The 14,869-nt window shown below is 44.6% G+C and overlaps 1 long non-coding RNA gene across 3 annotated transcripts in view; it reads left to right on the top strand.

The window, feature by feature from the left end:
• The window catches only part of LOC144688737 (uncharacterized), a 114,600-nt gene extending 102,859 nt beyond the window's left edge, over positions 1–11,741 (top strand). For all 3 annotated transcript variants that reach the window (XR_013578483.1, XR_013578478.1, XR_013578480.1), the window contains exons 2-4: positions 9,666–9,745; positions 10,695–11,095; positions 11,433–11,741. This is a non-coding gene — a long non-coding RNA (uncharacterized LOC144688737). The remainder of the gene's footprint in view (positions 1–9,665; positions 9,746–10,694; positions 11,096–11,432) is intronic.
• Positions 11,742–14,869: the final 3,128 nt, after the last annotated feature.

Genomic DNA, 14,869 nt, shown 5'->3' with positions numbered 1-14,869 from the left:
TCAATGCAGAGAAGCGTGAGGTGATGCATTTTGGTAGGAAGAACATGGACAGACAATATAAAATAAGGGATGAAATTTTGAAGGGGGTGCAGGAGCAGAAAGACCTGGGTGTATATGCGCATAGATCATTGAAAGTGGCAGGATAGGTATAGAGAGCAGCTGATAAAGCATATAGCATCCTGGGCTTTAACAATAGGGGCATAGAGTACAAGAGCAGGGAGGTTATGCTGAATTTATATAAGACACTTGTCAGACCTCAGCTGGAATATTGTGTATAGTTCTGGGTGCCACGTTATAGGAAGGATGTGAACACATTGCAGAGAGTGCAGAAGAGGTTTACAAGAATGGTTCCAGGGATGAGAAACTTCAGCTATGAAGATAGATTGGAGAGGTTGGGACTGTTCTCCTTGGAGAAAAGAGGGTTAAGAGGAGATTTGATAGAGATATTCAAAGTCATGAGGGGGCTGGACAGAGTAGATAGGGAGAAGCTATTCCCGCTCGTATAAGGATCAAGAACGAGAGAGCACAGATTTAAAGTGATTTGCAAAAGAAGCAAATGTGATGTGAGAAAAAACTTTTTCACACAATGAGTGGTTTGGGTCTGGAATGCACTGCCTGGAAATGTGATGGAGGCAGGTTCAAGAGGGCATTAGATGATTATTTGAATAGAAACAACATGCAAGGGTACGAGGAAAAGGCAGGGCAATGGCACTAGGTCATAATGCTCATTTGAAGAGCTGGCGCAGATACAATGGGCCGAATGGCCTCCTAAGCAGTTAAAATTCTATGATTATCATGGCTAGAGGATTGGTTGGCTAACAAGAAGCAGAGAGTAAGAATAAATAGGCCATCTTCAGGTTTGCAAGCTGTAACCAGTGGAGTGTCACAAGAATCAGTGCTGGGGCCTCTAATATTTACAATCTACAGAAATGACTTGGATGAAAGGACCAAATGTATAGTTGCTAAATTTGCTGATGACACAATGATATGTAGGAAAGGAGGAATTAGGGTTTGCAAAGGCATAACTTAAGTAAGTGGGCAAAAAAATGGCAGATGAAGTATAATGTGGGAAAATGTGAACTCGTCCACATTGACTGGAAGAATAGAAAAGCAGATAATTATTTAAATGGATAAAGATTGCAAAACCTGGAGGTACAGAGGGATCTGGGTGCCCTGGTGCATGAATCATAAAAAGTTAGTATGCAGGTACAGCAATTGATTAGGAAGGCAAATAGAATGTTGTTCTTTATTGGAAGGAAAATGGAATACAAAGTAGGGACAACAATTGCTACAGTTGTACAGGGTGTTGGTTTGACCATATCTACAGTACTGCGTGCAATTTTGGTCTCCTTACTTGAGAAATTATTTAATTACATTAGAAGCAGTTCAGAGAAGGTTCACTCAACTAGTTCCTGGAATGAAGAAGTTATTTTGTGAGGAAAGTTTGGACAGATCGGGCCTGTATCAATTGGAGTTTAGAAGAATGAGAGGTGATCTTACTGAAACATATAAGATCTTGAGGGAATTGACAAGCTGGATGCTGAAAGGATGGTTCCCCTTGAGAGAGAGACTTGAGCTAGGGGACACAGTTTAAAAATAAGCAGTCTCCCATTAAGATGGAGGTGAGGAGAAATTTTTTCTCTCAGAGGGTCATTGATCTATGGAATTCTCTTCCCCAGAGAGCAATGGAGGCTGGGTCACTGAATATTTTTAAGGCTGAGTTAGATAGATTCTTAATTGACAAGGGAGTCAAAGGGTATAGAGGGTAGACAGGAATATATGGCAGCATTTTCCCCCCTGTCGGGGGGTTGTGCGGGAGCGGGCGCGAGCGGGTGGGTTCTCGATTGATGCCCCCAGTTGGGGCTGCGCCGCCATTTTACGTGGGTGGGCCAATTAAGGCCTGCCCAGTGTGATGTCCGCCCAGTTCACATAATTGATGTTTGCATGCCCGATGTCACCCCGCGTCATTTTATGCGTCAGCGAGCGGGCCCCGCCCAGCTCGCCGACTGGAGAATGCTGCCCGTAGAGTTCAGGCCACAATCAGATCAGCCATGGCCTGATGAAATGGCGGAGCAGGTTCGAGGAGCCGGCAACACCCGCACCTGAAAATCAAGGCAAATGAGCCTCAAGCCCAATATATCTAGTAATTTGTAAGCTTGTGCTGGAAATTAACATGAGCCGTCAGGTTGTTGTAAAACCCTAACTGATTCACTAATGCCCTGAATTTCTCCCATCTCTATCTGATCTTGTCTAGATGTGATTCCAGCCCCACACTATGTGGCTGACACATGCCAAAAGGGAATGGGTAATATATGGTGCCTTGCCAGTGTTGTCCATATCCCAAAAATAAACACAAAAAAATATGATTTATTTAGGTTGAAGTTTTGATAGCACAAATTTTGATTGCTCCAATTCAAAAACCTGGACACAAGAATTCATGTCTTTTGAATTTTTGGATGAAAAAAAGTTGTATTTGGATCAATGAAATGTAAATATGCCTCTTAAAAACAAAAAGCCACCAATTAAACATTTGTACAAATAAAACTCACACGGTGCTAGTGTTTAAATTGAATGTCTTGGTTCTTCCCTCAGACATCTAGCCAGGTATGTCCATTTTCTGGGGCGATTGTATCAAAACAAATTGAGCCCTTTACTATGAGAGAGTTTTTATTATTGAATTCTAACAAATGTACCTTCACATCTATGCTTTGAGGGTACTGAAGATTTTGCTTGTACAGTTCCTGTGGAAAGAATGCATCAATACATGCAAACCTAGTTTATGGAAGGATTGAATGGTAGGTCAGACGGCAAGCTTTAAAATCTATCAAGGCTGAAAGTGAAGACAAAATCACGTCGAATCCTGATCAGAGAAGTCCTTTTCGCTCATGATGCCGTGCTAGTCGCCCACGTGGAAACTCAGCTACAAAGATTCATGGACGGTCTCTCTTGTGCTTTTAATCAATTGTTCTCCCTGATTATAAGCATCAAGAAAACCATGGTGTTGGGACAAGGTATTGCATCTCAGTCCCTGGCTAAATAACACCCACTGGGAGCCATTTGCAAATCCTGCTACCTCACGTCCACAGTGACACAATCTGCTCCTTGATGCAGTACATGATACGCACATGGGGAAAGCAGCCACCACCTATGGCCAACTCGCAAAATGTACATGGAATAACATCAAGCTGACCCTTAGGACCAAGCTGATGGTTTATGGGGCCTGTGTTCTCACACTTTCTTGCATGGCTGTGAAACATGGATGACTTATAGTTATCAAGAAGAGAATTTCAACAATTTCCATCTTCGCTATCTGTGAGGCATTATGGGTATACCCTGGGAGGACAAAATCACAAATGTAGCAGTCCTTTCAAAGGCAAAGCTCCCATGTGTGTTCACACTCAGCAAACTTCATTGGCTTGGGCACATCTGCAGGATGGAAGATGGTCACATACCCAAGGATTTTGTGTGGCGAGGTAGCCGGAGCCAGATGACCAGTGGGACACCCAAAGTTCAAGGAGAAGAATGCACATAATGCCGCCGAGTGGGTGAGGACTGGCAGCGGCCCGGCACAGTTAGTGATTCTCAGCTATTTCGAGCAGGAGGCTCTAGATTTGGAGAGGCGCCATGCGCCCAGGTCCACCGGTGTCGGTGAGGCTGGGGTGCCACGGGCAGGTATGTTTGCCCAGCAGTGAGGTCACCATTATTCTCCCAGCAGCCATGGCAGTTCTGAATGTTCAGTGATTGAAGTTTGCAACATGGCTTGACCATTGCTTATAGAATGATGAGCGCATAATGATCCAGAGGACAGGGATGCACATTGACATTGTCTCCACGTTAACTGATTAAATGTCCTTGTTCTTCCTTTCAGCATCATTGGAGCAGGGTTGGGAGGAGGAGCAGCAGAGGCCCCCTCTCACACCTGAGGGCCCTGAAGTCTCACCAACATCACACCATTTCTGCCAGGCAGGCATCAGTGCAGATATTAGCACCTTGGTGGGAATTAGAACATCAGCTAGTGTCCCGGGGCACAGCGGTGAGGGCACTTCACAATTGCTGGAGGAGCTGGCAGAGACAGAGAGTACCCATGGCACCAGCAGCCAGAGGACTGAAGGGGACCAGGCATATGCTTAGTTGGTGCCTGATGATGTGCCTCTGGAGTCGTCCGCAACGCAGCAGCTGCAGGAAATGTGGCCGGGTGTGCGGGAGCATCTGGTGGAGATACACGAGGCTAAGCTTGGCTTGGTGTCTATGGTGGAGGAGTCTACGTGGACTATCGCTGAAACAATGAGCCTCATGGCTGAGCGCCATGCGTCCTCCATGGAAAGAGAGATGATTCTCATGGAGAGGGTCCTCCAGGAGACCCATCAGGGCTTCCTGGGGATGCGCTCGGACCAGCAAGCCCTCACATCAGCATTGACCTCAGCTGGTCAGTGTCAGTGTGGGAGATGGTCTGGGCACCAAATTTCCCAGCTCGGTGCCCATCCATCCACGGTGAGCAGGGAGGTCCAAAGTGACCTCACATCAGCTCTGCAGCTGCCTGTTGTCTCTGCGGGGTCCTCTCAGGGCGCTCCAGTTGAAGGCGGCTGCTCCTCTGCCCCTCTACCAGTGACCATTTCATCTATTGAGGCTGCGATGGCTGGGGAGATGCCAGCTGTGGAACTGGCAGCTCCCTCCCAGGCGGGGCCAGCACAGGCTCCACAGGCCAGAGGACGACCGCCAAGGTCATCGAGGCCAACAGGACAGCAGAGTCAGCAGGCTGTCTCAGATGCCACTCCCAGCGAGGGGTCAGCACCAAGACTTAGCACCCGAAAACGTAAACATAAGGCACCTTAGGTACACCACGGGTTTATCACTGGTGCTTTTGTGTTGATCTGCAATGAGGTTTTTATGAGTTGGTTTGATTTTTAACACCTTTTTCATTTTGTTTCATTAAGTTTCTTTGGTTGCAAAAATAAATTCAGACATGTCACCATGGCTGAGGTTGCCTCTTTTGTTCTGCAGCTGGATGGTTCCCAATAATGTAATATGTGCTTTGTGGGACATTCAGCTTTATTAACAAGGACCTCAGTTAATGTTGCTAACCAGGCAGATTTTGCACTTAGTTGTCGAATATGGACCCTGCAGCCCAGGCTTGTCCTGGAGGTCCATATGTGGTGTGCTAGCTGAAGGTTCGTTGGATTAAAGCCTCCCGGGTGTCCCTGCCTCCCTGGAGTATGCCCAGGTCAGTGTCTACCCCCTCAGCATTTCTCTGTGCGTGTTCATCCTCGGACTCACTGCTGGACTCATCGTGTGCAGCCGCAGCCATTGCGTCTACGTCTTCATCATCCACTGCGTCCCCCCTTTCCAGCGTATGATTGTGAAGAGCACAGCATGCAACCACTATCAGCGACATATAATCTGGAGGGTATTGGAGTGCGCCCCCTGAGCGGTCCAGGCATCGGAAGCACATCTTGAGAAGACCAATGGCTCTCTCCACCACAGCTCTTGTGGAGGCTTGGCTCCTATTGTACCGCTGCTCAGCTTCTGTTCTTGGGTGGCGGAGAGGCGTCATGAACTACCTTCTGAGGGGATAACCCTTGTCACCCAGCAGCCATCCATCCAGCCGGGCCGGAGCACTGAAGAGCCCCGGCACCTGGGAGTGTCTGAGGATGTAGGTGTTGTGGGAGCTGCCTGGGTACCTTGCACAGACTTGTAGAATCAGCATCCTGTGATCACACACTATCTGCACGTTCATGGAGTGGAAGCCCTTCCTGTTGACGAAGGCACCGGCCTCACCTGCTGGCGCCTTGATGGCCACGTGTGTACAGTCTATTGCACCCTGGACACGGGGGAATCCAGCAATGGCCGCGAAGCCTCTGGCTCGCTGTGTCTAGCTTTCCTGGTCCCAGCGGAAGTGGATGAAGGTCAATGCACGCCTGAACAGGGCGTCTGTCACCTGCTTGACACAAGTGTGGACAGCTGATTGGGAGACACCAGAAAGTTCACCCACCCACCCTTGGAAGGAGCCAGATGCATAGAAGTTGAAGGCAGCTGTGACCTTCAGAGCCACTGGCATGGGGTGTCCACCCACACAGTTCACGGAGATCTCAATCCCAATCATCCAACAGATATGGTTGACTGGCTCCCTTGAGAGACGGAACCTCCTTCGGCACTGCACCACAGACATATTGAGGTAGCTGCAACGCCGCCTGTGTACCCTGGCAGCAGGATAGAGGCATCTTCTGCGGCCCATTCCACTTTGGACTACCTCTTGGCCCTGCGTCCCTTGTGCCTGCACCTGACATCCCAAAGGTGGCTCCCCTGGAGGCTGCATGTGCACTCCTAGCCTTCTCCCCCTTCTAGCCCTCCCTTCCTCCTCAGAGGAGGGGCCTCCAGTGGAGAGTTCAGCTCCAATTCCCAGGCTAAGTGAAGGCTTCCTGAAACCTGCAGGCCCAAAAATGATTCCTCACTGCAGAGTGCTTACCTGAAGGTTGTGAGTCCAGACCAAGCAGCTGGTATGCGTTTTGAAGTATTGCAGATTGCACAGGCAAGTATCAGAAACTTTGAAAAATAAATATTTGACAGAGCACACTAGTGACCCCACTGAGCCCTCTTATCCCACCTGTGGATGAGGTTTATACAAATTTGTCCTACCCGCCTGCCCATTGTGTCTGTGCGCCGACCCAAAGATTGCGCGGGCGCTGAAAAATCACAGTCGATTGGAGCGTCAAGGGCCTTAAGTGGCCTGTTAATTAATGGCAGGTGCGCACTGGAGAGCATCGCGCACCCACCCAACGAAATATCGCGATGGCGCGCGGTGACCCTGGGACGCTCGCCTGACATCACCGCATGTCACTTTACACATGTGCGTGCGGGGCCCACCCCTGCACACCAACGGGAAAATTCTGCCCATTGATTATTGTGCCTAGGAGCTCTTTCTCCAATGGATAGGCTCAAATAGACACAGGCCTGAATGGGTGAAACATTAGTGGGACAAACGCCAGTCAGAACAGGTAATATAGACGCTTGACCTAGAGTTTTAGAAGCACCTGGGGGTTTAAAGCTTGTTCCCAGAGAGCTCCTCTACTTAGGCATCACCCCACCCAGACTGTCCCACAGGATGGTAAGAAAGGGTCAGCAGTGAACTCAGTCACAGTCTGTCATGGATTCTTTTGCGTTCATCTGGGCTGTCAGAAACTCAAGCTTTGCCAGATTCTGCTGCACAGGCAGAGTCCTGGAAATCACCGTGACATAGCCAAAACCTGAGATGGTTAAATAACCAAAAGTAAAAGTTCCACCAACAGAAAATGGTGAAATCTCTCCCAGATTTTCAAGGATAATCGAACAAAAGGTAAATTTCATCATATCTATTCTAAGGCAAGTTACAGAATACAATCTTTAATCCTAACTGGTTAGTTATATATGATTACATATGATTTAAACAGGTTTGTTTTCAACATAGAGACATGCATTCACACAGACTTTGTAAACATGTCATTAGTCAAAGATAGCAAATGGTCACTTACACTGTTTTTGCTTTAACTTCTGTTGACTAGCTGATGACAGAAGAAAATGGCGACACCTCTTGCAGGCTGGCATGCCCCACCATGCGGCTACAGTGACTTGGTAACAACCCCAACTCCAAAAATAATAAACCACAATGACACTCGGTAGCTTTGCAAGTATCTTGTGGCAGAATCTGCCTCTTGAGGATTGGCCTCTTCAGCCATCAGCAAAGGAGCACCTCATGAAGAGACCCATCTGAAATGGATGTGTTTGCTGGCTGCCCACCATCTTTTATGGATGGAAGGATGCTGACGAGTTTTTGACTCCATGTGTGCTGAGAAATAAAGAAGGCAATACATAAGAGGCAAAAATAGTTTATTTTTGTCAGTGGCAGACACAGATTATACAGAAGTTAAAGCAAAAACAGTGTAAGTGACCATTTGCTATCTTTGACTAATGACATGTTTACAAAATCTGCGTGAATGCATGTCTCTATGTTGAAAACAAACCTGTTTAAATCATATGTAATCATATATAACTAACCAGCTAGGATTAAAGATTGTATTCTGTAACTTGCCTTAGAATAGTTATGATGAAATTTACCTTTTGTTTGATTATCCTTGAAAATCTGGGAGAGATTTCACCATTTTCTGTTGGTGGAACTTTTACTTTTGGTTATTTAACCATCTCAGGTTTTGGCTATGTCACGGTAATTTCCAGGACTCTGCGTGTGTAGCAGAATCTGGCAAAGCTTGAGTTTCTGACAGCCCAGATGAACGCAAAAGAATCCATGACAGACTGTGACTGAGTTCACTGCTGATCCTTTCTTACCATCCTGTGGGACAGTCTGGGTGGGGTGATGCCTAAGTAGAGGAGCTCTCTGGGAACAAGCTTTAAACCCCCAGGTGCTTCTAAAACTCTAGGTCAAGCGTCTATATTACCTGTTCTGACTGGCGTTTGTCCCACTAATGTTTCACCCATTCAGGCCTGTGTCTACTTGAGCCTATCCATTGGAGAAAGAGCTCCCGGCAACTTGTAGGATAATTGAGCTAAGACTGCCATAAGAAGAAGCATTTATGCCACCACCCAACAGCAAAGTGCTATCCTGCCCTCCACTTACATGCAATTTCTATTCATAAATAAATTTAAGTCATGATACAAACTGAATACTCTGTTGATAACAACTGAATGTGATGAATTAAACCAGAATTATATAGCTCTTTTCATGGCTGTAGCATCTCAGACCTACAAATTGTGCATCATCTATGCGCAAGTTAAAGATAGATCATAACTTGCACTAATCTTAGGGACTATTCTGCCGGGGAGATAGATTGAGAAATCTTACTCGAGGACCCGGATCAAATGCAAGGAAAGAAGATTGATGTTAACCATATTCAATTAGCTTGGTTAATTCAGCCGCTCACTTGATGAGCTGTTATATTCTCTTGTGCTGATGTGTTACGGTAATGGTGGTTTATCCTATAAATCAAACTGTCCTGACTGTGTTTTGTTCAAATTTAACTTCAGCTTTGATTGTCAGGCAAGAGGTGGAGACCACTATGGTTCTGGAAATCAATCTCAGCACATTGGGCCATGTATGAAATAATAAGTTGAAAAGCACAATAACAAGAATATGTGGTGATGTTCATTGGATCTCACTGAGTCTGTCGTCTTCACCACATGAAGATGCATCTCTTGTTTGCTGGCCCACAGAAGAGCACAGGCACCCATCACCATGGAGGTTCATGGTCCTTTTCCCAGATGGAAGAGGGCTGTGCAGAACTAAATAGTTGTGAATGGGAAAGGAAAACATTGCAACTATTATAGACCAGTTAGACCTTTTCCCTGTAGGGAGATCATTTAATTTCTAATTTTAGCAAGACTCAAAGTCAATAACCTTGGGCCAGCTCCATTAAACAAAAACAGGAGATTTTTTACTTTAATTGCAGATTTGTCTCATGAGCGACATGGGGGCATTGCCTGAGGTAAATCAAACTATGTTTAAAACAAAATTGGTCTACTTCTGTTCATCTACTGCTGATGAAGATATATATATAAAACAAACCCTTCGCCTGGAGATGATAAATTTAACTGCAAGCAGCCCAGGTGCAAACGTATTTGTATTTCTCAGACAGACCCTTATTAATCTGTTATTGTCTATTTACTTTCTGTTTTCATAGTCTGTTCCTGGCAGTTTAGTATCTCCTGGTGTGTCCTGTTGCAATAAGCAGCTGCCCTGTCAACATCAGTGAAAAATGAGGTAATAAGGCAGACACGTTAACCCATTGCCTTTTGAATTTCTTTTATTTACAGAACAATAATTTTTGCAATGGAATAATTTAACTGTTTGAAAATGGTGAAGCAGTTTTAAAAAAAGGTGGAACAAGAAGAATAAGGAGTAGAGGGTTGACCCAGGATTATGTTAAATCACTGAGATTCATTCCCCCCAGTGCTTCTCCACATGTAAGAAATATAATGACAAAATGCCTTAATCTTTTAATTAGAAACACTTGGGACAAAAATGTTTAGTTTTCTTTCTTGAGCCATGCTCAACAATCAGTTTGTTTTTTTAAACTAAAACTCAGAATTGTTACTTCAGGCACAGGAGAATTCATTTCTACTGAGAAAGGTAAACCTGGCACAATAGGCAACTGTCTTTCTTTTGCTGGCAGATTGCTCTTACTTTAATTATAATATGACTGAATCCTCTTGGAAAATGACTGATATGAGTTGTGAAATGAGTTTTGTTTTATTTGATAGTGTGCCAGTATTTCAGATCCATTGGGAACATACGATCCATCTTCATGCAAACTCCCTTTGGGAGGGACTATTAACCAGCGGGAAGGGACAGTGTATGACAGCATCATTCGTCATGACTTAGGAAGCCTGGCCAATTTCTCCTGGGAAATATTAGCACATTGTCAGGGGTCACTAAATCAAGTGGCATCTTATAGCAATTGCTTGTCCTCTGAGGACTGCCACGTCTCGTATTACATAGATTTCATCAAGAAGCTCAAGCACTGTATAATTGATGTTGTCTTAAGGCAGGTCAAGTTTAGTGAAAATCACGTGATCTGCGGTTGGCAGGAAGTGAATTAAGTGGTTACAACATGACATTGCTGAAAGTTTCTAGATGTTTTCAGTCTGCACTGTCTGTTCCTTCCAGTAACTTGTCACTTCTAATCTGATCCATTTCTGTTTCTCTGCAGCATTCCATCAGACTACAGTGAACATGTGACAGGATTTTAATATGCACTGGATAATGGAGCACCATGAAGTGCACTATGATAAGAGTGGATCTCAAAGGCAGCAAAGTAATTTTCCCATACTCCTGGAACAAGAATGAGGGGTGTCCAATATGCCATTATTTATGTTTTGAGACTGCTGGCTGCCGACTTTACTTCTGTTTGCAGTATTTTGGGAGACATTGTTGTGACATTCTCTGCCATTGGAATTGTAATAGGTGTAACATTTCACTCCCCAGGATGGGCTACACTGTAAAGAAGCAGCAGCTTATAAAACAGTCATTAGGAAAACAAGAATCACCAGACTGTTGCAGTTTGGCATTAAAGCCTCAGTAACTACAGGCCTTCATGGACAAAAGACAAAGGTAAAGTCAGAATATTGAAATAAATCAAATTTGAATTTCAGGTGTATGTAACTTTCCAGTATCAAAAGAAAATTTTGGAAGTACAGGCTAAAGGAATTATGGAAATTTTTTAATTTAAAAAAATGACCTTATAATTACCATATCTCCCCATGGAATATTTCAGTGAGTCAAAAGTTATTCTCAGGTGGTGGTGAGGGAGGGTGGGGGGAGAGGGAGGTTCTGTGCTGACTTAGAAAGCTGGAGGTGCGGTGAAATGTTAAATGAAAAAAATTGTTAAGAAATTCATGTGAGATTTTTTTCCAGAGATTAGTGAAGTTTTTTTTTTGATTTGTTTCAGGAAAATCAGTGCCTGGATGAATGCAGCTCCACCACTTTAGACATTCATTCCCTCCACCACAGACACACAGTGGCAACAGTGTGTACCACGTACAAGATGCACTGCAGCAACTCAGCAAGGCTCCTTTGACAACACCTTCCAAACCTGTGATCTCCATCACCTAAGAGGACAAGGGCAGCAGATACATTAGAACATCACCATCTGGAAGTTCCCCTCCAAGCCACATACCATCCTGACTTGGAAATATATCACCATTCCTTCACTGTCGTTGGGTCAAAATCCTGGAACTCCCTCCCTAACAGCACTGTGGGTGTACCTACACCACATGGACTGCAGCGGTTCAAGAAAGCAGCTCACCACCACCTTCTCTAGGGCAACTGGGGATGGGCAATAAGGGATGGCCTAGACAGCGACACGCATATCCTATGAACAAATAAACAAATAGTGTTTTCTTTTACTTTAAGAAAGTCAACATCAAGTTACCCTGATTCTCAGCTTATCCTCTACTGAGATGCAGTAGGTACCAAATGGGGTAGAGGATCCTGGGCTATGATTGTCCCCTCACCTCCACCAATTGATTGACTGCTACGCCAGGTCCCTGAGCAAGCTAGAGGGAAGGAAACCTCACATTTGGGGCCGCTGCCATTTGCGGCTCCCCCGTCACCTCCCCAATGTATTTGTGTCCTGCTAACATTCACCCTTCAGCCTACATCTATTTATGTAACCCATTGCTGTTTAGAGAACCATGCTCAGACCTCATTTCCACTTCCCCATTTCTACTTCTCTTTAGCTCTGAAGGGTCATACAGACTCAAAACATTACCTCTGTTTCTCTTTCCACAGATGCTGCCAAACCTGCTGAATGTTCCAACATTTCTGTTTTTATTTCAGATTTCCAGTACCCGCAGTATTTTGCTTTTACCTGCTCAGACCAAATTGGCTGTTGAGTTTGCTTAATAACTGTGACTACACTTTGAGTTTTGGTGTCAGTTCAAAACTCACCAGAAATGAGGCCCAGAATTTTTTAATTCCCAGGCCTCACTTAAATGACACAAGCCAACTTTACACCAGTTTCTGGGCAGGAAATCGGTGGGAAGTGATGGAAGTTCAGAGAGCCTGCCACAGGATAAGAGGCAGGATCAGTTTCAAAATCCTTACATTTAAGTGACACTTAAGTACCAGAAGTTTTCTGATTCACATTCATATGGTCACTGCCTTTGCTATACTGTGGATTTTCCTCTCCTTTAAAAGAGTGGGAATCTCTCATGTCTTTGAATGGAACTTATGGGTACACACTCCGTTCACATCAGTCTCTGGATCTTGATAGATTGCTGATGAATTTTTACAAAATTCAGCCCAGAATTGGAAGCACTACTCCTAATATGTGTGCTGGTGTGCAATTGATGCTCACGCATGAAGTATTACACACTCGGAGGGAAGTATGTTGCTTTTCCCATATGTTGTTGCAATTTCTGCTAATTCAGCCTTCAGCACAATTTGAAATTCCCCGACAGGGACTGAGCATCTTTCCGTAGTGTGCAAGCATTGAGAGCACCAAGGACCTAAGCTTGCAAAGAAAGTGTGTGTGGATTGCTTTTGCACACTGGACTGATTATATTCGCCAAAATGCAGGCACAGTCACATAAGAAATTGTTTGCATTACCCTGTTTGGCAATTTTAATCTTATTGTCCAAAAAAGGTGTCAATCTTAGATTACTGCACTTAACTGACTGTAATTAATTATCACTAAGGTTCTCTAATTTCAATGGCTTTCTAATAAAAACAAAGCAAAGTTAACCAAATTGTTTTTTTGACAGCACCACTATGGGTAAAGTTTATTTCAGGAACTCTCATAAGATGGTATAGTAAAGCTTGTTACAGTGAGACAACTGGAGTTGGCAGGGCATGTGTGAGTCTGGCTGAAGACTGGTGCCCTTGAAGAGTGCTGGAAAGAGCGCCAGCTAAAAAATGGCCATGTGGAAGCCCAAGGCTGAGAGAGTGGTTCTATGTATGAGAAGACTTAAACAAACTAGTGATGGTGGGAGGCGGCAGAGGGGAGAGTCTTGTGGCATCTGTGATCACTTTGGAATGCACTATCACATTGCTGTGTATACTTGTATACTTATAGTACACATAAGATGTTATATATTAATCCTAATGTGTTGGACCTGTATAACCGGCTTGTAGTGAGGTAGATACTACAGCTTGTATTTTCAGTTTTTAACCAATTGTTTACAAGCCTGAAAATAAAACTCTGCAAGAGTACTTGCACCTATAAACCACTGATTCTGTCACATTGTCAAAACTATTGAGCTAAGTCTGATATAGTTGGGACACTGTCTGACAAAGCTTTAGCCATCATTTACAAACATATGATTACAAGGTGGATCAAATGGAAACACTTCATCATCACAACACAAAATGACATAAGGCCCTCCTGCCTCATCAGTCAAAAAAAGTACAGCTTGCCACACTTTTTATGTGAACAATAATCCTTGCTCAGATTTTAGCGCAGCCTGGAGCAGACTATATTTTACAAATGCACATTTCAAATGCCTGCTCCCAGTTCTGGTGCTGTAAAAGATCTGTTGTGACTATTCAAAATGGAGGATGGTATTCTCCCAGAGTCTTAGTCAATATTCCTGCATCAACCAATATCAGCAAAGCAGATCAACATTTCATAGAGTTATGCCGCACAGAAACAGACCCTTTGGCCCATCGTATCCGTGCCGGCCATCAAGCACCTATCTGTTCTAATCCCGTTTTCCAGCACTTGGCCCGTACCCGGTATACTATGGCATTCCAAGCGTTCATCTAAATGCTTCTTAAATGTTGTGAGGGTTCCTGCCTCTACCACCCCGCCAGGTTCCAGTCTCCAACCACCCTCTGGGTGAAAACATTTTTCCTCAAATCCCCTCTGAACCTCCTGCCCCTTACCTTAAATCTATGCTCCCTGGTTATTGACACCTCCACTAAGGGGAAAATTTTCTTCCTATCTATGCCCCTCATAATTTTGTATACATCTATCAGATCCCCCCTCAGCCTTCTCTGCTCTAAGGAAAACAACCTTAGCCTATCCAGTCTCTCTTCATAGCTGAAATGCTCCAGCCCAGGGAACATCCTGGCGAATCTCTTCTGCACCCTCTCCAGTGCAATCATATCCTTTCTATAGTTTTGGTGACCAGGGCTGCACACTGTATCCCAGTTGTGGCCTAACTAGCGTTTTATACAGCTCCAACATAACCTCCCTGCTATTATATTCTATGCCTTGGCTAATAAAGGCAAGTATCTCATATGCCTTCTTAACCACTTTATCTACCTATGCTGCTGCCTTCAGGGATCTATGGACATATAGACCAAGGTTCCTCTGATCCTCTGTATTTCCTAGGGCCTTACCGTTCATTGTGTATTCCTTTGTTGTGTTAGTCCTCCCAAAAT

The sequence above is a fragment of the Cetorhinus maximus genome, chromosome 1 (assembly GCF_964194155.1).
Source record: "Cetorhinus maximus chromosome 1, sCetMax3.hap1.1, whole genome shotgun sequence".
Lineage (NCBI taxonomy): Eukaryota > Metazoa > Chordata > Chondrichthyes > Lamniformes > Cetorhinidae > Cetorhinus > Cetorhinus maximus.
Note: the sequence above shows the minus strand (reverse complement) of the source record. Positions and strands in the feature narration are given on the sequence as shown.